At 40.2% G+C, this 25,434-nt stretch overlaps 1 long non-coding RNA gene across 2 annotated transcripts; it reads left to right on the forward strand.

Annotated features, from left to right (window-relative positions):
• The first annotated feature begins 1,110 nt into the window (after nucleotides 1-1,110).
• Nucleotides 1,111-24,885, forward strand: LOC141105406 (uncharacterized). 2 transcript variants are annotated; one of them, XR_012235592.1, is made up of 4 exons: nucleotides 1,126-1,231; nucleotides 5,640-5,745; nucleotides 15,580-15,740; nucleotides 23,742-24,885. It is a non-coding gene; the product is annotated as an uncharacterized lncRNA (long non-coding RNA). The 2 variants fall into 2 exon arrangements; XR_012235591.1 differs by lacking the exon at nucleotides 5,640-5,745 and having other exon boundaries at nucleotides 1,111-1,231.
• Nucleotides 24,886-25,434: the final 549 nt, after the last annotated feature.

Raw genomic sequence — 25,434 nt, forward strand, 5'->3', positions numbered from 1 at the left:
GCCACTGGATCCACATCACCTGCTACCCGCTTTCTCAGCCCACCTTGCTTTCGCTTCTCTACATAGCCAGCCAGGAACCTAGCTGTTGGCACTCTGTGGGGCAGTCAGTCGGTCAATCATACTGTTCAGGCCAAGTACTAGACTCTACGGTCAGTCATACTACCCCATAGAGTAACTGACTTACTGCCCTACAGAGTGACTAAATAAGTGACTACCCCACAGAGTGTATGAAGCAGTCTGATAAAGGGGGGACTCTGATATAAGGGGTCTCTGCAGACTCTGATGTAAGGAGGGAATGGGGCTCTCTATGTGGTTAGGCTATAAAAAAAGTCGCACACGTGGTATCACGAAGCAGAATGTGTTTTGGGCTGTAATTCTAAGTATGCCTTTGCTATGTGTGTGAAATAACTTGTTAAAACGACAAAACTAAGTTTATTTAATTTCTTCATTATCCAAAAAATTATAACAAAAACATTCACAACGTTATAAAACTTGCCATGTCTCTTACTAAATACCTTAGACTGTCTACTTTCCAAAAAGGGGTCATTTGGAGGGTATTTGTACTGTTCTGGCATTTTAGGGCCTCAAGAAGTAAGTCAGTACATCGGGATTAATCAATTTTCAGATATATCCCATAGTTTGTAGACTCTATAACTTTCACACAGACTAAGTAATATTCTGTAAACCTAATATAGCAGAATACATTTGGCCGAAATTTATGAAGAAAGATTATTTATTTGCAAAGTTTTATAACAAACTAAGAATAACATTTTTTTTTTAAAATATTCTTAAATTTTTTCCTTTATATATCAAAAATAAAAAAACTCAGTGGCAATTAAACAATTTTAAGCAAAACTGAATGAACACTTAGACAGGACTAAGTAATTGCCCCAAATGACTCCATGCTATATAAAACAAAGCAACAATGTGGGCTGAAATTCCACTTAAATCTGTTTTGGATTAAAACTTTCTAAAATAGCAGATCAGGAGATATTTGAAATGTTTATTGGGTGCTGATATTTGTCCCACCTGGAGGCTAGTAGGTAAATATTTTAGTAAATAGATGTGCTATCAGTTGTGTTCCCAAGAAAGAAACTTAAACTTTAATTAAAACTTATGTCCAATAAACTTCTTTAACTTTTATTATATAAGCCAACCCCGTTCTTGGTAGTGTAGACCTCCACTGAAGTCTTCCAGCTGTCTACATTCCCAGCACCAACTGAACTACCCGGTAAGTATACGCTGGAATATCGTTATTATATTATCATTCCTATTATAATTATTTATAGGGGAAGAAAACTTGGTATTCAACGTTCAGGTAAAGTTTAAATGACTCCTCTGTTTTATTTTGTTTTTAAATGATAGCAAGGTTCCTCATATCACTTTTCTCATAATGGTTTATTTTACAACTTTAATGGAACTTTTTGAAATTCTAATCCCTAAATATCTTGCTCATATACAACAGATGCAAGTAAAGAGTTTTATTTAACAAAACCATGTTTACAGTTTTGCAAGTTTAAGTAATTTTACTTCTCAAGTTTAACTATGTTTGATATGTACAGGAGGAATCCATTGTTTTGCTCTAATGGTTGCTATAGGGGTATGGTCAACCAAAACTATAAAATGTCTGTTTGGAAAGAATGATGACTTGCCTGCTCATGTCTGCATGACTTTTTTTTTTTTTTTTTTTTTTTTTTACCAATGTTCTTAGTGATTTATTTATGATGTAGATCTACACATGTGAACTCTTGTAGGCTCTCTGTGTTGTAATGAGCTTATTGTTAAGGTTCAGGTAGCTCTGAATCAAATAACTTTTCAATGGCAAATATTTATATACTTGCTAAATCATTCTAGTTTGATCCCCATCTAATGGCCTTGTGTGCATTTAGTAAATTCGCTGCCCTGGAAAGAATTCAGTAAGAAAGCCTTCTGGGGAAAAAAAAAACACGAGCTGTGAAGGAACATTAGAGACGGAATAGCAGGCTAACCAGGGAAAGAAGAGACAGTGTCTCTTCTTTCCCTGGTCAGCATAATATTCGGTCTCTAATGTTCTTTCACAGCTCTTAGCGGCGTACAGTAATAAGTAACTGTTGATAGGCTGATCAGTGGTCCTTTGTTTAACTTTATTTTTGGTACGTCTTAAACTTTGACAAAATACCTCCAAGGATGAGAAACGTTTAAAGATAAGAGGTACTTATTTACTCATAAAACTCTGAATAAGCAAATAAAATAAGATCTAAAGCATATCAAACTGAAAGGTATATTAGAAACAAACACAGCGGGAGCCAATCAGCGGGTCCAGATGGCCGCCGCGACCCGCCGATCGTTCACAGGGGAAACGGATCAGCCATCTGCTTGTGTAAACAAGGCAAACAGGGGACCCTTCAGGAAGGGAAAGAGAGATTTTGTGATTCAGCTAAGCTGAATCACAGATCTCTTTTCCTTCAGTGTGACACTGCCTCACACAGTTAGTTAACACCTCCCTAAGGAATATTTAACCTTTTGTGCAAACCAATCCATATGCGCTTATTTTTTTTTTTTTACAAAAAATATGTAGCAGACATTTGATTTTTTTACATTTTTTTATTGGGAATGTTTTATAACAGAAAGTAAAAAAAAATGTTTTTATTTAAAATTGTCGGTCTTTTTATAGCGCAAAAAATAAAACATGCATATGCAATCAAATACCACCAAAAGAAAGCTCTATTTGTGGGGAAAAAAAAACATCAATTTTATTTGGGCACAGAGTTGCACGGCCACGCAATTGTCAGTTAAAGCGCCGTATCGCAAAAAATGGACTGGTCAGGAAGTGGGTAAAACCTTCCGGAGCTGAAGTGGTTATATATACTGACGGTGTCAGTAGAGCAGTGGAAGGTGTCATAAGGATAGAGATTAGTGTCAGTAGGGTGGTGGAGGATGTTAGTAGTTTACTTGAATTTTTTTTTTCACAATTTTATTTTTTTGATTATTTATCTACAATTTTTTTTTTTGCAGAAAAAAGAAACTGGGAGAATATACGCCACACGCAGTGATTAGGGTGTACCCAGGCACACCTGGCACACCCTGTGCACGCCTATGTCCGTTTTTTTAGAGAACATTTTTGGTACAGAGCAGTAATATGTAGCACATTGTGTAATTCAAATCTTTGTCACCAGCTGACCAATGGGGGGGGGGGGGTGGGATATTGCCCTTCAGTACATAGTAAAACCTAACATACTTTCACTAAATTTCAATATCAATCATTTGACGCAAGTATTATTACATATGCTAGGTGGCACAGTGGTGTAGTGGCTCTTGCCTAGCACTACCTCCTGCCTGGAGTTTGCATGTTCTCCCTGTGCCTGTGTGGGTTTCCTCCGGGTACTCTGGTTTCCTCCCACACTCCAAAGACATGCTGGTAGGTTAACCCCCCCCCGGCGGTATTCCCGAGTCTGGCTCGGGGTGGATTTTCAGTACCAAAATCGGTAACCCATCGCAGGATCCATGTAGAGGTTACTTACCTTGTCCCCTGGATCCTGCGATGTCTCCCCGCTGTGATCTGTGAGCTGCCGTGTCTCGCTCGATTCACAGTGACGAGCTCCGTTCCCTGCGAGCGTTGCGATGCACGGGGATGGAGTTTAGCGCCAAATTCAAAAAGTAAAAAACACAGTATACATACAGTTTTATATTATAAATACTGTTCTTTCTGTCTGGAAACTGGAGATTGTCCATAACAACCAAAACCGTCCCTTTACATCAAAAGTGGTTTTAGAGCAGCTAGAAAACAGCGATAGTAAATTAGAATCACTTGCAGAATTGAGCGATAGTGATTTGTGGGGAAATTCGTCAGCAAACACTAAAAGTAATGACAGCGACAATTCTGCAACTGAGCAAATTTCAGTGTTTTTTGATTTGATTACATTATTGAATAATTTTTATTATTATTATATTATTATTTGTTAAAATTATTTATAGTTATTTATTATATTAAAATTTTTTTCAAACTTTATCATACCCGGGATGTCTACTAGACTCTTGTTTGGACAGATTTAAGTGAGTTATTCCTAAGAATTACAGGCCTACAATATAAAATGCCAAATTTACGTTCAAAATAATTGTACCACATTCAGCATTAAAAATCTGAAATAATCATACCGCCAGGGAGGTGAATTGGCTTCTGTCTAAATTGCCCCTAGTATATGAATGTGAGTTAGGGACCTTAGATTGTAAGCTCCTTGAGAGTAGGGACTGATGTGAATGTATATGTAAAGCGCTGCGCAAATTGATAGCGCTATATAAGTACCTTAAATAATAATAATAATATTTATGCATTAAATACTGTTCTTTCATATATTTATGCTCTTATTAGGAAATAGTACAATAAAAAGAAAACAAGAAAACATTCATAAGTTATATTCCTTGTAATGATAAATTATTTTCACAAAATTTCAATGGTTTAATTCATCTCTCCAAACCTGGAACAAATTAAAATCACAGAGAATATGATCTGGGGACTCTTCTCATCCATGCAAGAGAAATCCTAATGAAACCCTCAGTCCAGTTAGTAAAGCAGATTCACATACAGTATCATTATTTTTCATCTAACATCCTTCAGGGTCCTTTCACACGGGCTTGTCCGTCGATCCGCTGATCCCCGCTGAGCAGGCAGATGACAGGTCTGTCTCCGCTTACTGTAGAGTTGCCACCTCATCCCTTTAAACCCGAACACCTTTGAATTACACAGGTTCTGAGGCTAATTAAATGCAGATAAGGCAGCAAGTAAGTTTAATTACCACCTTAATCAGCCACAGAACCTGTGTAATTCATATGTGTTCAGGTTTAAAAGGATGAGGTGGCAACCATAGCTTACTGTGCGGTCAGAGCCCCACTCTCCTGGATCACCGATCCTCCAGACAGGTGGAAAATAGGGTTTCCATGCGTCTGGATTTCACGGATAGGATTTGATATCGGCGGATGTCAGCAGACATGTCACAGCTGACATCTGCCGCTCCATAGAGGTGAATACAGCATCCTATCAGGTCTGCTTGAAAAACTGACAGGCGGACCTGATCGTAGAGCCCATGTGAAAGGGGCCTTAGCACTGCTTGAGTGAAGACTAGAGTGGGTAGCTCAGGTGAGGGGAAGGCATCCTTGTTTAAGATAGAAATCCCTGGAAACCATAGACAATGGAGATTGGAATTTCAGTTCTTGAGAACCAGCTCCAATGCATCTGATGCCCCGTACACATGATAGGATTTTCCGACAACAAAATCCATGTTTTTTTTCCGACAGATGTTGGCTCAAACTTGTCTTGCATACACATGGTCACACAAATTTTGTCAGAAATTCCATTAGAATCTGCTGTGCTCTTCCCTTTGTGAGATTGAGGTACAAGATGATAAAGACCCCATAATCATTGTTTTATCTATGGGTAACCAGATCCAGTAAGGTCTGGGAAAGCATCAAGCAAATCTACGTCAATAAAAAACAATTCTCCTGCCTATAATGGGTGCCAGATGTACATGGTCTTTTATGCTGGTTTAGAGCAAACATAGATTGGACCTTTTATTGTATTGGAACAACCACTTTAGGTGTGTAACATTGGGGGGCCTCATGTTATTTTTGAGTCATACTTTCAACTTTGTCTTTTTCTCTCGGAGAATCCAATTTAGAGAATCCACAGAGCCCAAAGATGTTCACCTTGAAGAAACCCCTTTTACTGATTGTCCTTCTTGGGAGCATCTCCTTATCTCTCTGTGAGCAAGAGTAAGTACAATGCCCTGTACACACGATAGGATTTTCCGACAACAAAATCCATGTTTTTTTTCCGACGGATGTTGGCTCAAACTTGTCTTGCATACACACGGTCACACAAATCTTGTCAGAAATTCCGAACGTGAGAACGCGGTGACGTACAACTCGTATGACGAGCCGAGAAAAATGAAGTTCAATAGCCAGTGCGGCTCTTCTGCTTGATTCTGAGCATGTGTAGAACTTTGTGCGTCGGAATTGTGTACACACGATCAGAATTTACGACAACAGATTTTGTTGTTGGAAAATTTGAGAACCAGCTCTCAAATTTTGTGTGATGGAAATTCCGATGGAAAATGTCCGATGGAGCCTACACAGGGTCGGAATTTCTGACAACAAGCTCCTATAGAAAATTTTCCGTCGGAAAATCCTATCGTGTGTACGAGGCATTGGACTTTTTTTTTAAATAAACATATAGACTTTTAAAGCTTAAAGGGTTACTAAACCCTCGTTTTTTTTTGTTTTTAAATCACAAACATATCATACTTCCCTCCACTGTGCAGTTCGTTTTGCACAGAGTGACCCCGTCTTCTGGGGTCCCCCGGCGGTGCTCGCCGCTCCTCCTGGCATCTGTAAACCCCCTAGGAGAATCGCTCTCCCAGGGGGTTAATGTGTGGGCGCGCTCCCGAGTCCAGCATTTGCGTCCATAGACACACAATGCCTGCCTTGGCCCCGCCCCCCCGGTCATTGGATTTGATTGACAGCAGCGGGAGCTAATGGCTGCGCTGCTATCAATCTATCCAATCAAGTGCCAGAACCCCGGGCAGAGAGGTAGAGCGTGTCTCCGCTGTGGGAACGAATGGAAAATGGGGGGGGGGCTGCTGAGTGACAGAATTTTTTTCACCTTAATGCATAGGATACATTTAATTTGACCCCTTTAAAGTGCTTAAAGTCTAAGGCCCTGTACACACGGTCGGACATTGATTGGACATTCCGACAACAAAATCCATGGATTTTTTCCGACGGATGTCGGCTCAAACTTGTCTTGCATACACACAGTCACACAAAGTTGTCGGAAAATCTGATCGTTCTAAACGCGGTGACGTAAAACACGTACGTCGGGGCTATAAACTGGACAGTAGCCAATAGCTTTCATCTCTTAATTTATTCTGAGCACGTGTGGCACTTTGTGTTGGATTTGTGTACACACGATCGGAATTTCCGACAACGGATTTTGTTGTCAGAAAATTTTATAGCAAGCTCTCAAACTTTGTGTGTCGGAAATTCCAATGGAAAATGTGTGATGGAGCCCACACTCGGTCGGAATTTCCGACAACAAGGTCCTATCACACATTTTCCGAAAATCCGACTATGTGTACGGGGCATTAGTGTGTTTTACCGTAATGTATTCTGCATTAACCACTTCCTGCACGCCGTATGCAGAATGACGGCCAGAAAGTGGTTGAGTTATCCTGACTGGGCGTCATATGACGTCCAGCAGAATAATAAGCCAGTGTGTGCCTGCGGGGCGATCAGTGGTGTGGTGTGTCAGTCTGACATACCGTATCTCCGATTTTGGTAAAGAGCCTATGACGTAAGCTCTTTACCATGTGATGAGCTGTGTTCAATCACAGCTGATCACAGTGTAAATAGGAAGAGCCATTTATCGGCTTTTCCTCCACTCACACTGACAGACCCAAGTAGAGGAGAGCCGATCGGCTGCTCTCCTGACTGGGTGTTCAACGCTGATTATCAGTGCAGCCCCCCCCCCCAAGGATGCCCACCCAGGACCACTAGGGATGCCCACCCAGGACCACCAGGTATGCCAATCAATGCCCGGCATTGAAGTGGTTAAGATACAAAACTCCCCTCTACTAATTCTCCCCCATTCTCTAACCACTTACTTGACTCCTCCCATTGATCTAGCACTGTCCCGGCTGCCCCACCGCTCTCCTCTCTTCTTGGACTCACAGGAGACTCTGAAAGCAGCAGGAACCATAGACTCCAACTGCTGTCAGCCCAACTCCTGTGATGAGGGAGTGGGGGATGGCTTACCAGTGCTGTGTGTGCCAATGGATGCCTTAAAAGCATAAGCAAGAAATTATAATTAAATCTTGGAAAGGCATGGAGGTTTGAAGTTTAAAGCACCCAAAAGCAAACATTTATTCTATTGTAGCCTACCAATTCTTAGCAGGGCCGGTGCTACCACTAGGCAAACTAGGCAGCCGCCTAGGGCGCACTGCTGCTTAGGGCGCCCACACACTGGTGTTCCTACTCTCTTCAGCAAGCAACTAAGTCTCAGCATCAGCAGGCAGCCGCCGCTCAGTTCGCACATAGTGTCAGAGGCGCAGTGGCGGCGGAGGACTGTGTCTGTGTCCCGACTCCCGAATGAATGAAAGCAAGCAAACATTCACTGATGGGAGCTGATAGGCTGCATTTATGGGCGCTGGTGAGGCTGCATTTAAAGGGCGCTGGTAGGCTGCATTGATGGGCGCTGGTGAGGCTGCATTTGATGGGCGCTTCATTAAAAAGGTGGGCTATACATGGGCAGGGCAAAGGGGGTGGAGCCAGGGGGCAGCAAAAATGAGGTTTCACCTAGGGTGTCCAAAATCCTTGCACCAGCCCTGATTCTTAGATTTGATGGCTGCATTAGTTTTCTTTTTAAACTGAAATATTTTTTCCTAAAAGTGCCATGTTATAGGGTAAGTCCACCAAATGTTGAAAAAAGTTTCAGTAAGGACAGCTTGAAATTCCCACGACGTAATTAATTTTAAATAAATAAACTCAAAACTCAAAACCAAAAATATGACATTGGAGTTTACCAATCATTCGATATGGTAGCTGCATTTGTTTTGTTTGGCTTCCCCCCCCCCCCCCCTCTTTTCACCTCGTGTTTTCTGGCCAGTAACACATCTCCAGTATTAGTGAGACACCCCCCTGGAGGAATGAGCACAGGTGGCACAGCAGTCAGCAGCATTGTCAGTCTAGGGGGGGGGGTAGTGTTAAATGTATTCAGTTTCATATCACCAACTCCAGCTCACACTTTAAAATGAGTTACAGCAAACTATTTTTTTTTTCCTTTTGGGATAAAGGTTTTACACCAAAAAATGAAAGCTGATCATTATAAGCACCCCTGCCAATGTGAGGTGGTTTGTCTCACCCATGTAAACTGATACATTCTGCTGGAGAGCTTGGCCATTTGAAGAACAGACTTACTGGCTGGATCACTAGATAAAAAATAGAAGAAGAATTCCTGATGAGAGAAGCAATGGTTGAAGTCCATACAAATGAGCTTCCGTATGTCATCATGTGTGGAGGGCTGGGAAAATTTCCTAAAAATGTATCATAGCTGGTACATGACTCCATACAGGATGTCCAAAATATTCAAAGACTCCACGAACAAATGCTGGAGATTGTGTAACCGAATTGGGAATCTGTACCATTTTTTCTGGAATTGTCCGCACATAACACCATTTTGGGAAAATGTAGCCTCTTTAATCAGTGAAATCACAGGTCAATACAAAACCTTGACCCCGGAACTAGCCCTCTTGAATATAGGCCTTGACTCCTACCAGAGTACAGTCAGAACAGTAATCGCCCATGTCCTATTCACAGCTAGAACTGCTCTTGCTAGTAAATGGAAATCCCCTGTTCTCCCTGCTAGGAGAGAAATAACCACAAGGGTTAATATACAATGTCAATATGAAAAAATACCGGCATTTAAAAAGTTTAAAGCGCCACAATTTATGAAAGTATGGCAAGCTTGGTTCCATCATCCAGAAGCGGCCAAAGACCTCTATAACCTTGGCTTGTTATGCCTGCAGGAATTGTTGGGTATCCTAACTATTTATACTGAATAAAGTGGTATCTGAATGCAATGTTGGTAACTGTAATTTCCTTGTCAAAAGAAGTTTATTGAGTATACAATGTTATAAAGATACATAAAGTAAGTTTACAAGGATCTATAAAGTAAGCTCATTGTTTTACAGTAGAGTTTATATAGGTAAATATCATGAAATTTCAAATATTAAACATTGGGTTCACGTAAACCTAAATTAAAGATATATATAATTTCCTTAGTTACTTTTGTAGGTATTTAAATGATTTATACCTACTATACATATTGTTTACAAGTAGAGTGTATATAGGTCAAATAAATTCTGATAATGAGCTTTAATCGTAAGGTGGAGAAAAGGAAAGAGAAAGAAGAAAAAGGGTTGAAAGGTAGAGGTATGGTCCACAAGGTTGTCCCGCTCGTCAGTTTATTATTCTTTTTAGTTCTCTTTGAAGCCTTAGAATGGGTGTCTCTGTAAGTCATTTAATCTGTTACCATGGCAACAGGACAGAGTCATTGAAGTTTGACAGGAACTGTTGTTTTATCCAAGGATGCCAAAGTTTTTCAAATTTTGGAATTTGATTTTGATCAATGGCTACCATCTTAGCATGGGACATTGTATTATTCATTCTGTGAATTGTTTCTGCTAGTACCAATGTAGGAGATTTCCATGCCTTGGCCACTGTTTGTTTTGCAGCCGTTATTAGTTGGATCATTAGTTTGAATTGAGAGAGTGTTAACCATTCCGGTTTTAGATTAAGTAAAGTTAAATATGGATCTGGTTGTATTATTTTTTTAAATATTTTAGATGCAATCACGAAGACTTCCTTCCAGAATTTCTGGGCATCCTCGAAAACAAAGAGCTGAGGTATTAGGTGAATATTTTGCCACTCTAGCGGGTACAAGGTACCAGTGAGTTAGGACTTTATAATTTGTCTCCAGTGCTAAGATGTTGGGTGAAGATGACTTAGATGTGAGCCATATGTTAGACCAGTCCGTGTCTTCTAAAGTTCGTCCCAGGTCCTCCTCCCACCTCTGAACGTAAGAGGGTCTATTAAGATTTGCTACTCCATATAATTGATTATAAAGTGATGAAATTGTACCTTTAGCAAATGGATCTTTTGTACAGATTGATTCAAAAATGGATAATTGGGATAATGGTGTATCCCCCTTTAGGAATGGTGTATAGAAATTTTTGATTTGGAGATATCTAAATATCTCAGAGTTTGGTAGATCATATTTTTCTCTAAGCGATGGGAATGAAAGGAATGATTTAGATGCTATGAAGTCATTTAGTGTCTGAATGCCTGATGTTGTCCAAGCTTTAAAAGAATTTGGGTAGATCCATGCCGGATAAAAGGCCGGATTTCTGATAAAAGAAAGGAGAGGATTGTGTGGAGATTGTAACTGATATTTGGTTTTTAGTTTATCCCAGAGAGATAAGAAGTGTTTAGTTATGGGATTATGAATTTTAAAGCAGTCTTTAGGATCAAGCCATAATAAATTTGATATTAATAGAGGGTCATTTTCTGAAGCCTCTATAAATACCCATAATGGGATTTCCTGTTTTGCATGGTATTTGGACAGACTGGCCAAATGTGCTGCTCTGTAGTAGTTAGTAAAATTAGGGTATCCCAGGCCTCCTTTATTTTTGGGAAGATGTAGTGTGTGTATAGGTATACGTGGTTTAGAAGAGCCCCATATAAACGAAGTTGCTCTTTTTTGTACTAGTCTCAAAAAATAGGAAGGAATTGGAATAGGGAGGACTCTGAATAGATAAAGCAATTTGGGTAGAATAGTCATTTTTATTGCATTAATCTTCCCCATCCAGGATAAAGGAAGTTGCGACCATTGTTTTATTAGATTTGTGATCTGTCTTAATACAGGAGGATAATTGGTTGAGAATAAGTCAGAATGAGATGCTGTTAAATGAATTCCAAGATATGGGATTGATTTTTCTGCCCATGTGAATGGGAGTGCAGCCCTAGCCGGGATCAATTCCATGTTTGTGAGTGAAATATTAAGCACTAGGCATTTCTTAGGATTAATCATAAGGCCGGATAGAGCTGCAAATCCATCAAGAGCTGGTATTAAGTTAGGACCAAAGACCTGTGGTGATGATAGAAAAAGTAATATATCGTCTGCAAATATACATAATTTGTGTGTAATACCTCCTACTTCAATGCCAGTTATAGTTTGGTTTGTTCTGATGTATTGGGCCATGGGTTCGAGTATAAGGGCAAATAATAAGGGAGGTAATGGGCAACCCTGTCGGGTACCTCTTTCGATATTAAAGGCTTCAGATTTGTATCCAGCATATTTTATATAGGCTTTGGGTTTATTATATAATGCTTTGATCCATGTTAAAAAGTGGGGTCCAAAACCCCATTTTTGTAATGAATATTGCATATATTGCCAGGATACTGTGTCAAATGCCCTCTTAATATCGAGAGATAGAAAACATAAAGGGATTTTCCGTTTTTTTAGCAATATGTGCCAATAACACTGCCCTGCGTATATTATCGCCTGCCTGTCTATTTGGCATGAAGCCTACTTGATCTCTATGTATTAATTTTCCTATAATGCTATTGAGGCGTTTTGCTATTATTTTTGCTAATAATTTAATATCGAGGTTTAACAGAGAGATAGGCCGATAATTCACACAGGAAGTATCATCAGAAAGGGGTTTTGGGATCATACAAACAATTGCCATTAGTGTTTCTTGCCGAAAAGAATGTCCATCTAGAAGTTTGTTAAAAGTTTCAGTGAGAATGGGAGAGAGTATTTCTGAGAATGTTTTATAGTATAAAGCCGAGTAGCCGTCTGGGCCTGGTCTTTTGTTAAGTTTTAGGTCTTTTATGGCGTTAGCAACTTCATCTATAGTTATAGGCTCATCCAAACTGCTTTTTTGATTCTGAGATAACTCAGGTAAGGTTATTTTTGAGAAGAAGGATTCAGCCTCTGTAGGATTAAATTCATTGTTTGTCTTGTATAAAGTTGCGAGATGTGAGTGAAATTTATGGACTATTTTAACTGGATTACAAGTGTAAGGTAACTGTAATTTCTATTACACTCCCCTTTTGTCTGTTTTTATGTTATGTTCTAAAATTTATGTTGTTTTTAGTTTAGCCTCCTTTTGTTGACAATAAAACGCATAGCTTTATATATCACATTACCTTATCAGGTAACCAGAGCATTTTGGTATCTGTATCCTGTAATCAGCCTATCCCAATCACAGTGTGATCCCATTAGGGGTGAGAGGGAAATGCAAACAACCACCACCCGAGGATACAGAACTATAATTAGTTCATGACAGGTTATATTTTCTTAAATATCATCTGTACACACGCTAGTACATAACCTTACTGTTAGTAATCTATATGGTCTTACGTGTAGAAATGTATGTATATGATTTCTACTGTTATCAAATGTATTTAAATGTAAAACCCAATAAAAATATTTGAAAGAAAAAAAAAAAATAGAAGAAATTGTGAAACCATGAATGTGATTTTCATTTGGGAAAAATCACACATATTATACTCCGTAGAAGGTCTGGATGAAATTTGAAGGGCTTTTGAACAAAATGAGTTGACTCGGTGATGGAAAAGGTTGAATGCTCTGGTAAATTTTTTTTTTTTCAAATTTTCATGCAAACAAAATTCTCCTGGTGTATGGGCAGCTTTAGCTGTGTCCTCTTACTGATTGGGAAGCTCTGTACCATAGCATGAGATACTGTACATCAGAATGCTCCTGCTGACTATTCAATAAGAGATTCAAGTGTATGGCCTCCCTCTGTGTGGTGTTAATGTCATAGAATAGTTATAAAAAATAAAATACCCATTTTATATTTATTTATTTCAGGTACTTATATAGCGCTGTCAATTTACACAGCGCTTTACATATACATTGTACATTCACATCAGTCCCTACCCTCAAGGAGCTTACAATCTAAGGTCCCTAACTCACATTCATACATACTAGGGACAATTTAGACAGGATCCAATGAACCTACCAGCATGTCTTTGGAGTGTGGGAGGAAACCAGAGTACCCGGAGGAAACCCACACAGGCACAGGGAGAACATGCAAACTCCAGGCAGGTAGTGTCTACCTACTACACCACTGTGCCGCCCACATATATATATACTACCACCTGCCTTTACACGCACATGAACTTTAATGGCATCCCAGTGTTGGTCCATGGGGTTCAATATTGAGTTGGTCCACCCTTTGCAGCTATAACAGCTTCAACTCTACTGGAAAAACTGTCCACAAGGTTTAGGAGTGTGTCTATGGGAATGTTTGATCATTCTTCCAGAAGCGCATTTGTGAGGTCAGGCACTGATGTTGGAGAGAAGGCCTGGCTCGCAGTCTCCGCTCTTATTCATTCCAAAAGTGTTCTGTCGGGTTGAGGTCAGGACTCTGTGCAGGCAAGTCAAGTTCCTCCACTCCAAACTCACTCATACATGTCCTTATGGACCTTGCTTTGTGCACTGGTGCGCAGTTATGTTGGAACAGGAAGGGGCCATCCCCAAACTGTTCCCACAAAATGTCATGGTATGTTGACTCTTTAAGAGTTACCTTCACTGGAACTAAGGGGCCAAGGCCAACCACTAAAAAACAACCCCACACCATAATCCCCTCCTCCACCAAATGATTTGGACCAGTGCACAAAGCAAGGTCCATAAAGACATGGATGAGCGAGTTTGGGGTGGAGGAACTTGACTGGCCTGCACACTCCTAGACACACTCCTAAACCTTGTGGACAGCCTTTTCAGAAGAGTTGAAGCTGTTATAGCTGCAAAGGGTGGGCCAACTCAATATTGAACCCTACTGACTAAGACTGGGATGCCATTAAAGTTTATGTGCGTGTTAAGACAGGCGTCCCAGTTACTTTTGGTAATATAGTGTATATATATATATATATATATATATATATATATATATATATATATATATATATATACACAGTATCTCACAAAAGTGAGTACATCCCCTCACATTTTTGTAATTATTTTATTATATCTTTTCATGTGACAGCACTGAAGAAATTACACTTTGCTACAATGTAAAGTAGTGAGTGTACAGCTTGTATAACAGTGTAATTGTGCTGTTCCCTCAAAATAACTCAACACACAGCCATTAATTTCCAAATCACTGGCAACAAAAGTGAGTACACCCCTAAGTGAAAATGTCCAAATTGGGCCCAACGTGTCCATATTTTGTGTGGCCACCATTATTTTCCAGCACTGCCTTAACCCTCTTGGGCATGGAGTTCACCAGAGCTTCACAGGTCGCCACTGGAGTCCTCTTCCACTCCTCCATGATGACATCACAGAGCTGGTGGATGTTAGAGACCTTGTGCTCCTCCACCTTCCATTTGAGGATGTCCCACAGATACTCAATAGGGTTTAGGTCTGGAGACATGCTTGGCCAGTCCATCACCTTTATACCCTCAGCTTCTTTAGCTAAGCAGTGATCATCTTGGAGGTGTGTTTGGGGTCGTTATCATGTTGGAATACTGTCCTGTGGACCAGTCTCCGGTGGGAGGGGATCATGCTCTGCTTTAGTATGTCACAGTACGATCGCCGGGTAAGATCGCCATCACAATCTATGGAATTTCTGGCACCTCCTCCTTCCCCCACTGCTGCCTTCTGGGACACACACAATTCCCAGAAGACAGTGGGACCATTCAGAAAGTGCAGCACGACTCGCACATGCACAGTAGGAAACCAGCTGTGAAGCCTGACGGGATCACTACTGGTTTCCCCTAATTACAATGCACCTGCACCCGAAGCCGATTGACAAATCGGCTTGGGGAGCCAACATCGCTGGATCCCTGGACAGGTTAGTGTCCTTATATTAAAAGTCTCCACTTCTTTTGCTTTCAAAAAATATATAATGTTTGGGGATTCTAAGAAATTTATAGCAAAAAAATGCAGATTTTAATATGTATGTGATTAATGTCAGAACTGACCCATTTTTGAAGTGATTAACAATAACTGTGTTCTCCCAGGAGAAATGCCGAGGAAGACGAGGAAAGCAAAATAAAAAGAGATATTTTCACAAAAGTTACCGGGACTAAGAATGTATACTTCAGATTACACAAGGCCAGAGGCAAGCCAATTCTGCTTCCGCTCATAGATGGGATAGACTTTGCAGGCTGAAAAATTAAAGGTGAATGTTAAAACCTGAATTGGAAATCATCTGATGTGGAATATCATTTAGCTAAATGCTAAATGTCTAATAAAAATAACAATGCCAGATATGCTGTGTTTTCTTATATTTTTTTCATTTTTACATAATGACCCTACATTAGTTGGGGAAATAATGTCCTTAGTGCACTTTCCAGGGAATGTAATCATTTATTAACTTTCAGTTGGATACAGCAACCCCACGGATCCGGATAGATCCTCTCCTTTATTCAATCAAAATAAAACTATCAGTCCACACATGAGTCAAATACCGAACAAATTTTTTTTTGCAAATCAGAAACTTTGTGTGTTTTATGATCCTATAGTGCCACCATTGATTTCGAAATTCCACCAACCAAACCTTCAATTTCTCCTAATGTTGCTACAGAAAATAATCCCCATATTAGCACGTTGGGATACAATTACCTTGAAAGCAATTTCATTCCAGTGTTGTGGTGTCAGCACTGTCATTCACGAGTGCTTCCATCTTCTCCTGATCAGTCCACACTAATGCAGGCCATACATGAGTCGAATACCAAACAAATTTTATTTTGCAAATCAGAAACTTTGTGTTTTATGATCGGATGGTGCCACCATTGATTTTGAAATTCCACCAACCAAGTGTTCAATTTCCCCTAATGTTGCTACGGAAAAGAATTTTTGTGGCTGGAAATTTTCTTTCCAGGAACTTTCTTTTCTTGTGCTCATGCGCATTTTTTTTCCAATAATATTTCGCACACGATTTTCCCATCATTGATTAGAAAATCGTTAGTTTTTCAAAAAATTTCCAATATGTCCGATTACTCAAATTCAATAAATTCAATAATGGTGCGAAATTCAAAAGAAAATCCTTAGATAAGATTTTTAAAAGAAAATTCTTTCGAAAATTCGACCAAGTATGGCCCAGCATTACTCTTTGTACTTTTACTTTCTTCCTATTAATATTTATAAAACATTTTCCACCATCAGTAGTGCTCACTGGAATTCACTGCAGCAGTACCGATATTGCTATTCCTGTATAAGATTAGCTGTATAGGAGTAAACCGTTGCTCTATTTTCTAAGTGGTAAAGGCATCAAAGTAGAATTAACTCCCTAAAAATGCCCCCGGCACGTTTTGCCATAATTTGCTAGTATGTTCTCCATATTAGCACCTTGAACGCAATTTCATTCCAGTGTTGTGGTGTCAGCACTGTCATTCACGGGTGCTTCCATCTTCTCCTGGTCTTTGTTCTGAATTTGGACTCCTTGGCATCTTGATTAGCTAGCCAGAGATGATGTTGCTCCAGCACCTGCGCTTGGAAATCACAAGTCTCAGCACTGAGCAATGACATGAATATACATTGTGCATGCGCACAGGTATGGAGAAGCAGTTATGACAAACGAGACCAAAAGGGTCCCTTCTGTTATTAAAATCCTACTGTTCAGCCAGTTTGAAGTCTGGGAATTAGAAAAAAATCAACCTTTACAGTGGCTGCTCCCTCCCTCTATGCTCTACAAAAGAGAAGAAGGGACAAAATGGGCAAAAGGACTAAAAGGTAAAAAATTGCCAAAATGAACAAAAGTACCAAAAAGGAAAGAAGTGCAAAAGGTACAAAAAGGACAGAAGAGACAAAAGAAACAAAAGAAGAAAGAAATTGGTAAAAAAAGGCAAGAGGACCAAATGGGATGGAAAGAGAGAAAATAGGCCAAAAGTAAAGAATGGCTAAGTGCCAAAAAAAGGAGCAAAAAGGACAAAAGGGCGATAGGGGAAAATAAAACAAAAGGACCAAAGGTGCCAAAAGGTGGAAAAATAGTCAAATTGGGGTAAAGGGACCAAAGGGGAAAAACAAGCCAAATGGGCAAAATGGAGCAAAAGTGGCACAAAGAGCCAAGAGGGCAAAAAGACCAAAAAATGCTGATGGGATAAAAAGGGACAGAAGGGCTAAAAGCTGAAAAAAGGACAAAAAGGCAAAAGGGCCGAAAGGGATAAAAAAGAGGCAAAAGGGCTAAAAAGGGCAAAGAACCAAAAGGGATCAAAACACAAAAGTAGCATAATCAAGAACAATGGCATAAAAGAACAAACAAGTCAAAAGAGCAAAATGAGCCAAAAAAGGATAGAAGGGAAAAAAACAAATAGCACAAAAGAGCAGAAGGGCCAAAGGGTCAAAAGGGCAAGAAGGGGTAAAAGAGCCAAAAGGGGCTAAAAGGCCAAAAGGGCTGAAATAATAATAATAATAATAATAATAAAAAGAACAGAGAAAAGGAGCTAAAAGGTGAAAAAATGGGCAAAAGGAGCAAAATAGGCAAACATTGATGGATAGGGCAAAATGGCCAAAAGGGTCAAAGGACCAAAGGGTCAAAAAAAGGCAAAAAGGAAACAAGGGGTTAGGAGTGAAAAAAGGCAAAATGACGAAAGGAGGACAAAGGGGACAGAAATATTGAAAAGGGTCAGAAGGGTCAAACAGGAAAAAAAGGACAAAAAAAACAAAAAGGAATAGACAGGGATAGAGAGATAAAAAGGGCAAAAGGGACAGAAGGGTCAGAAGAACCAAAAGAGAAAATTGAAAAAAGGGACAAAATGACCATAAGGGATAAAAGGACCAAAAGGGTCAAAACAGGAAAAATTGAGAAATAGGACAAAATTGAGAAAAGGGCCAAAATGAGCAAAATTGATGAAAAAAATAGCCAAAAGGGTAAAAATGGACAAAGCTGGTAAAACTGGTTTAACCTGTTAAGGTCCAGCTGCCGAGTTATACTGTGGCAGGTTGGCTCCCCTAGGCAAATCGCCATCACGGTACATCGGCCACTTTAAGAGCTGTAGGGTAACCGTGATTGCTCCTGAGAGAGACAGAACGGAGATCTGTCAATGTAAACAGACAGATCTCTGCTCTGTCAGGAGAGTAGAGACAGATTTGCTGTTCCTAATGATTAGGGACAGCGATCGATCGGTCTCCTCCTTCAGGCAGTCCCATCCCCCACACATAGAAACACTCCCTAGGGAACACATTTAACCCCTTGATCGCCCCCTAGTATTAACCCCTTCCCTGTCAGTGACATTTACAGAGTATTCAGTGGCTATTTTTAGCACTGATCGCTGTATAAATGTTAATGGTCCCAAAAAAGTGTCAAAAGTGTTCGATCTGTCTGCAGTCCCACTAAAAATTGCTGATCACCGCCATTACTAATAAAAAAAAATATAATGAAAATGCCATAAATCTATCTCCTATTTTGTAGACGCTATAACTTTTGCGCAAACCAATCAATATACGCTTATTGCAATTTTTTTTTACCAAAAATATGTAGAATACATATGGGCCTAAACTTTTTTTTCACATTTTTTGGGGATATTTATTATAGCAAAAGGTAAAAAATGTTTTGTTTTTTTTTCAAAATTGATGCTCTTTTTTTATTTATAGTGCAAAAAATAAAACCACAGAGGTGATCAAATACCACCAAAAGAAAGCTCTATTTGTGGGAAAAAAAGGACATCAATTTTGTTTGGGTACAGCGTCGCACAGCCGTGCAATTGTCAGTTAAAGCGATGCAGTGCCGTATCACAAAAAATGGCCTGGTCATTAAGGGGGCAAATCCTTCTGGTCCTTAAGTGGATAAAAAGACAGTAGGGCCAAATAGGGCATAAGTTGTAAAAAGGTCAAAAAGGTAAAAATTGGCCAGATAGGCCAAATAAGATGAAAGATCCAAAGGGAACATAAAAGGCAGAAGGGGTAAAAGAGGCAAGATGGGCCAAAAGGGCCAACAGGGGATAAACAGGCAGAAAGGACAAAAGGGGCAGAAGAGACAGACATGGCAAAAGGGCCAACAGGAGCAATAACGCCAAAAGGGGCAAAAAGGGTAAAATGGACAAATGTGCCAGAATGGCCAACGGCTAGGCTCCCAAAAAGTCTTACACATGTGGTATCCCCGTACTCAGGAGAAGCAGCAGAATGTATTTTGGCATGTAATTTCACATATGCCCATGACATGTTTGAGCAATAGATCATTTAATGACAACTTTGTGCAAAAAAAAAAAAAAATTATAATTTTCCCGCAACTTGTGGCAAAATATAAAATATTCCATGGACTTAACATGCCTCTCATCAAATAGCTTGGGGTGTCTACTTTCCAAAATGGGGTCATTTGGGGGGATTTGTGCTATCTTGGCATTTTATGGCCTTCGAAACTGTGATAGGTAGTAAGGAGTGAAATCAAAAATTTACACCCTTAGAAAGCCTGAAGGCGGTGATTGGTTTTCGGGGTCCTGTACGCGGCTAGGCTCCCAAAAAGTCTCACACGTGAGGTATCCCATACACAGGAGAAGCAGCAGAATGTATTTTGGGGTGTAATTCTACATATAACCATGGCATGTGTGAGCAATATATCATTTGGTGACAACTTTGTGTATTTTTTTTTCGTCATTTTTCAATCATTTGTGAAAAAAAATTAAATATTCAATGGCCTCAACATGCCTCTCAGCAATTTCCTTGGGGTGTTTACTTTCCAAAATGGGGTAATTTGGGGGCAGTTTGTACTGCCCTGCCATTTTAGCACCTCAAGAAATGAGATAGGCAGTCATAAACTAAAAGCTGTGTAAATTCCAGAACATTTACCCTAGTTTGCAGACGCTATAACGTTTGTGCAAACCAATAAATATATGCTTATTGCCATTTTTTTTACCAAAGACATGTGGCTGAATACATTTTGGCCTAAATGTATGACTAAAATTGAGTTTATTGGATTATTTTTGTAACAAAAAGTAGAAAATATAATTTTTTTTTTTAATTTTTGGTCTTTTTCCATTTATATCGCAAAAAATAAAAGTCGCAGAGGCAATCAAATACAATCAAAAGAAAGCTCTATTTGTGGGAAAAAAAGGATGCAAATTTCGTTTGAGTACAGCATTGCATGACTGACTGCGTAATTACAAGTTAAAGCAGCGCAGTGCCAAATTGTAAAAAGTGCTCTGGTCATTGAGCAGCCAAATCCTCCGTGGCTGAAGTGGTTAAGAGGAACCCCACACAAAATAAAAAAAATGGCATGGGCCCCCCCCCAAAATCCATACCAGACCTTTATCTGAGCATGCAACCTAGCAGGCCGCAGGAAAAGGGGGGGTGAGAGAGCGACCCCACTCCCCTCCTGAACTATACCAGGCCACATGCCCTCAACATGGAGAGGGTGCTTTGGGGTTCCCCCCAAAGCACCTTGTCCCCATATTGATGAGGACAAGGGCCTCATCCCCACAACCATTGCATGGTGGTTGTGGGGGTCTGCGGGCGGGGGGCTTATCGGAATCTGGAAGCCCCCTTTAACAAGGAGGCTCCCAGATCTCACCCCCCTATGTGAATGGGTATGGGGTACATTGTACCCCTACCCATTCACCAAAAAAGTGTCAAAAAAGTAAAAACGACAGCAGGCAGTTTTTGGAAATTCCTTTATTAAAAAAAAAAAAAGTGTCCCGCGATGTAAATCCATCATCAATCACGGCGTTCGACAGTCCCGAGTAAAAAAAAAAGAAAAAAACTCTGCCTCCATGGGAGGCGTCCCGCCAACTGCCATCTTTTCGCTTTGAAAGCTGTTATATAGCTGAGGGTGGGGCCACCCGGTGACATACATGAGTAACCCTGCCCCCTCTGATGTTAAATGACATCAGAAGGGGCGGGGTCACCCGGTTACGTCACCGAGTGGCCCTGCCCATTGCTATATAACAGATGTCACTGCGAAAAGACTGCAGTCGGCGGGACGCCTCCAATGTATCCATGTTTTTTTTTTCTCTGTACCGTCGGCGTCGTGATTGAAGATTGATTCACATCCCGGGACACTTTTTTTAATAAAGGAATTGTCAAAAACTGTCTGCTGTCGTTTTTACTTTTTTGACACTTTTTTGGTGAATGGGTAGGAGTACAATGTACCCCATACTCATTCACATTGGGGGTGCTGGGATCTGGGGGCCCCTTGTTAAAGGGGGCTTCCAGATTCCCATAAGCCCCCGCCTGCAGACCTCCACAACCACAGGGCAAGGGTTGTGGGGATGAGGCCCTTGTCCCAATCAACATGGTGACAAGGTGCTTTGGGGGAGACCCCAAAGCACCCTCCCCATGTTGAGGGCATGTGGCCTGGTACAGTTCAGGAGGGGGGGGCGCTCTCTCGTCCCCCATTTGGACGATGGGATAAGGGTCTGGTATGGATTTTGGGGGGGACCCCCCCCACACAATTTTTTTTACATTTGGTGTGGGGTTCCCCTTAAAATCAATACCAGAGCTGAAGGACCTGGTATGGATTTTGGGAGGACCCCCACACCATTTTTTTATTTTTATTTTGGCTCAGGGTTCCCCTTAACCACTTCAATACACTGTGTTATATAAACTACACTGCCTGCACTGACTGAATATAGAGAATCTACACTGAATATCTACAGTAGTCTATGCAAAATGCAGAGTATACAGTGGGAACGGAAAGTATTCAGACCCCCTTAAATTTTTCACTCTGTTATATTGCAGCCATTTGCTAAAATCATTTAAGTTCATTTATTTTCCTCATTAATGTACACACAGCACCCCATATTGACAGAAAAACACAGAATTGTTGACATTTTTGCAGATTTCTTAAAAAAGAAAAATTGAAATATCACATGGTCCTAAGTATTCAGACCCTTTGCTCAGTATTTAGTAATGGTGTAACAAATAACTCTGCGCTGCCTAAAAAAAAAAGCAGCTAACACAGCAATATAGATATATGCACTAAAAATGGAAACAAAAAGTGTAGAGCTAATGTGTGGGAAGTAGGGATGAGCTTCGAGTTCGAGTCGAACTCATGTTCGACTCGAACAACGGCTGTTTGCCAGTTCACCGAACAGCGAACAATTTGATGTGTTCGCGGCAAATTCGAACACCCTTTAAAAGTCTATGGGAGAAATCAAAAGTGCTAATTTTAAAGGCTTATATGCAAGTTATAGTCATAAAAAGTATTTGGGGACCTGGGTCCTGCCCCAGGGGACATGGATCAATGCAAAAAAAAGTTTTAAAAGCGGCCGTTTTTTCAGGAGCAGAGATTTTAATAATGCTTAAAGTGAAACAATAAAAGTGTAATATTCCTTTAAATTTCGTACCTGGGGGGTGTCTATAGTATGCCTGTAAAGGGGCGCATGTTTCCCGTGTTTAGAACAGTCTGACAGCAAAATGACATTTCAAAGGAAAAAAAGTCATTTAAAACTACTCGCGGCTATTAATGAATTGCCGGTCCGACAATACACATAAAAGTTCATTGATAAAAACGGCATTGGGAATTCCCCACAGGGGAACCCAGAAACCAAAATTAAAAAAAAAAAAAAATGACGTGGGAGTTCCCCTAAATTCCATACCAGGCCCTTCAGGTCTGGTATGGATATTAAGGGGAACCCCGGCCAAATTTTTTTTTTTTAAATGGCGTGGGGTCCCCCTCAAAATCTATACCAGACCCTTCAGCTCTGGTATGGATTTTAAGGGGAACCCCGCGCCAAAAAAAAATGGCGTGGGGTCCCCCCAAAAATCCATACCAGATCCTTATCCAAGCACGCAACCTGGCAGGCCGCAGGAAAAGAGGGGGGGGTGAGAGAGCGGCCCCCCCTCCTGAACCGTACCAGGCCACATGCCCTCAACATTGGGAGGGTGCTTTGGGGTAGCCCCCCAAAACACCTTGTCCCCATGTTGATCGGGACAAGGGCCTCATCCCCACAACCCTTACCCGGTGGTTGTGGGGGTCTGCGGGCAGGGGGCTTATCGGAATCTGAAAGCCCCCTTTAACAAGGGGACCCCCAGATCTCGGCCCTCCCCCCTGTGTGAAATGGTAAGGGGGTACAAAAGTACCCCTACCATTTCACAAAAAAAGTGTCAAAAATGTTAAAGATGACAAGAGACAGTTTTTGACAATTCCTTTATTTAAATGTTTCTTCTTTCTTCTTTCTTCTATCTTCTATCTTCTTTCTTCTATCTTCTGTCTTCCTTTGGTTTCTTCCTCCATCATCTGGAGAAGCATCACACAGCGGGAGCCTCCCATCATGGTGGATGCGGAGCGGCCCGAGAAGACGAAGGGAAGAAGACGCCGGCGCCGCGGAGGAAGATGCCGGACGAGAACACCGGAGGAAGAACCAGATGAAAATAAACATGAAATCTTCTGGGTTTACCCCCAGACGATGTCTAAGGAGATGAAATGCGTCGGGAAGGACTCCACTGACGCCATTTTATATACCAAAAGCGCTGTTTTATCTACTCAAATGTGAGTTTTTTCAACTTGATAAATTTTATTGTATATTTTACGGATTTACGCTATGTGGCCCTTTTTGTTCTCCCCATTTTAACCCACCCATCCCATCCATGTATACCGGGTCACTATCTCCATGTGACACATCATTCTGAGAACGGCTCTGTGTTCCCGTTGGAGCTTCCAGAAGATTTCATGTTTGTTTTCATTGGTTGTCCACACAACACAAGCCTGTTTGACCCACTGAACGTATGTTCTTTTGGGTTCAAATGTTCCGGTAAGCCTCCCTATTTCGGTGGCGGTACCTCATCATTTCAAGTTCACATTCTGTTCACCGTCATGAACTTCGCATGAAGTTTTATATATATATGGGACTCATCATCACATTTTGATATTCCTATTTATTTTTCACTTGGATTCCATATTTATTTTCATTTTTATTTATTTTTTTGATATATGGTTTTCAATTGCTCATCACCATTCACTGGGTTCATTGTGTTTATTGTTTATAGACGTTTACATTTATGTATCATTATTATTTTCTCCCACATATTTTTTTTTAATAATCAGAATTTTTTATTTCCATTTTACAATACAACAATCTTCATACATTGTTACAAACAAAAAAGAAAAACCCCTCCTCACCCACCCCAGACCCTTATTACATTACATCTTCTACTACCACATTCGCTTAAATCTTATCCCTCCCCCCCTTTCCAAACCACTCGGTAATCCTGTAGTTACTCCTTCCCCCTCCTCTCTTTGTGCAAGAAGACATCTTACCCTTTGTGAGAAGGAGAGAGGAGAAAAAAAAAAAAAAATTCAAAAAGGGGGGGACATAAAAGTGCATAAGTGTACATAATTGAATAAAAAGTGTACGTGTTTATCAATTTGTATTTGTGTACGAGGCCCTCATTGGCCAAGCTATTCTAGTAAGTGTTATTACCCTTTACCCATCAAAACACCAGAAAACCAAACAAAAAACAAAAAAAAAAAAAAATACACGAAACCCAAGTTTATCAATTATATAATTTGTGTAAAAGGCCCTCATTGGCCGAACTATAAGTGTTATTACCCTTACCCATCGCGTTATCTCTCGAGAAAAAAAAAAAAAAAAAAAACCCATCCCAAACCCCGTGTTTATCATTATTTTAAAATTTGAGAGGAGGCCTTCCATGGCCAAACTATAAGTGTTGTTACCCTTTACCCGTCGTATTAAAAAAAAAAAAAAAAAAAAAATTACACGAAACCCAAGTTTATCAATTATATAATTTGTGTAAAAGGCCCTCATTGGCCGAACTATAAGTGTTATTACCCTTACCCATCACGTTATCTCGAGAGAAAAAAAAAAAACCCAAACCCCCATCCCAAACCCCGTGTTTATCATTATTTTTAAATTTGAGAGGAAGCCCTCCATGGCCAAACTATAGGTGTTATTACCCTTTACCCATCGTAAAAAAAAAAA

Source organism: Aquarana catesbeiana, linkage group LG08, assembly GCF_042186555.1.
Source record: "Aquarana catesbeiana isolate 2022-GZ linkage group LG08, ASM4218655v1, whole genome shotgun sequence".
Classification (NCBI taxonomy): Eukaryota; Metazoa; Chordata; class Amphibia; order Anura; family Ranidae; genus Aquarana; species Aquarana catesbeiana.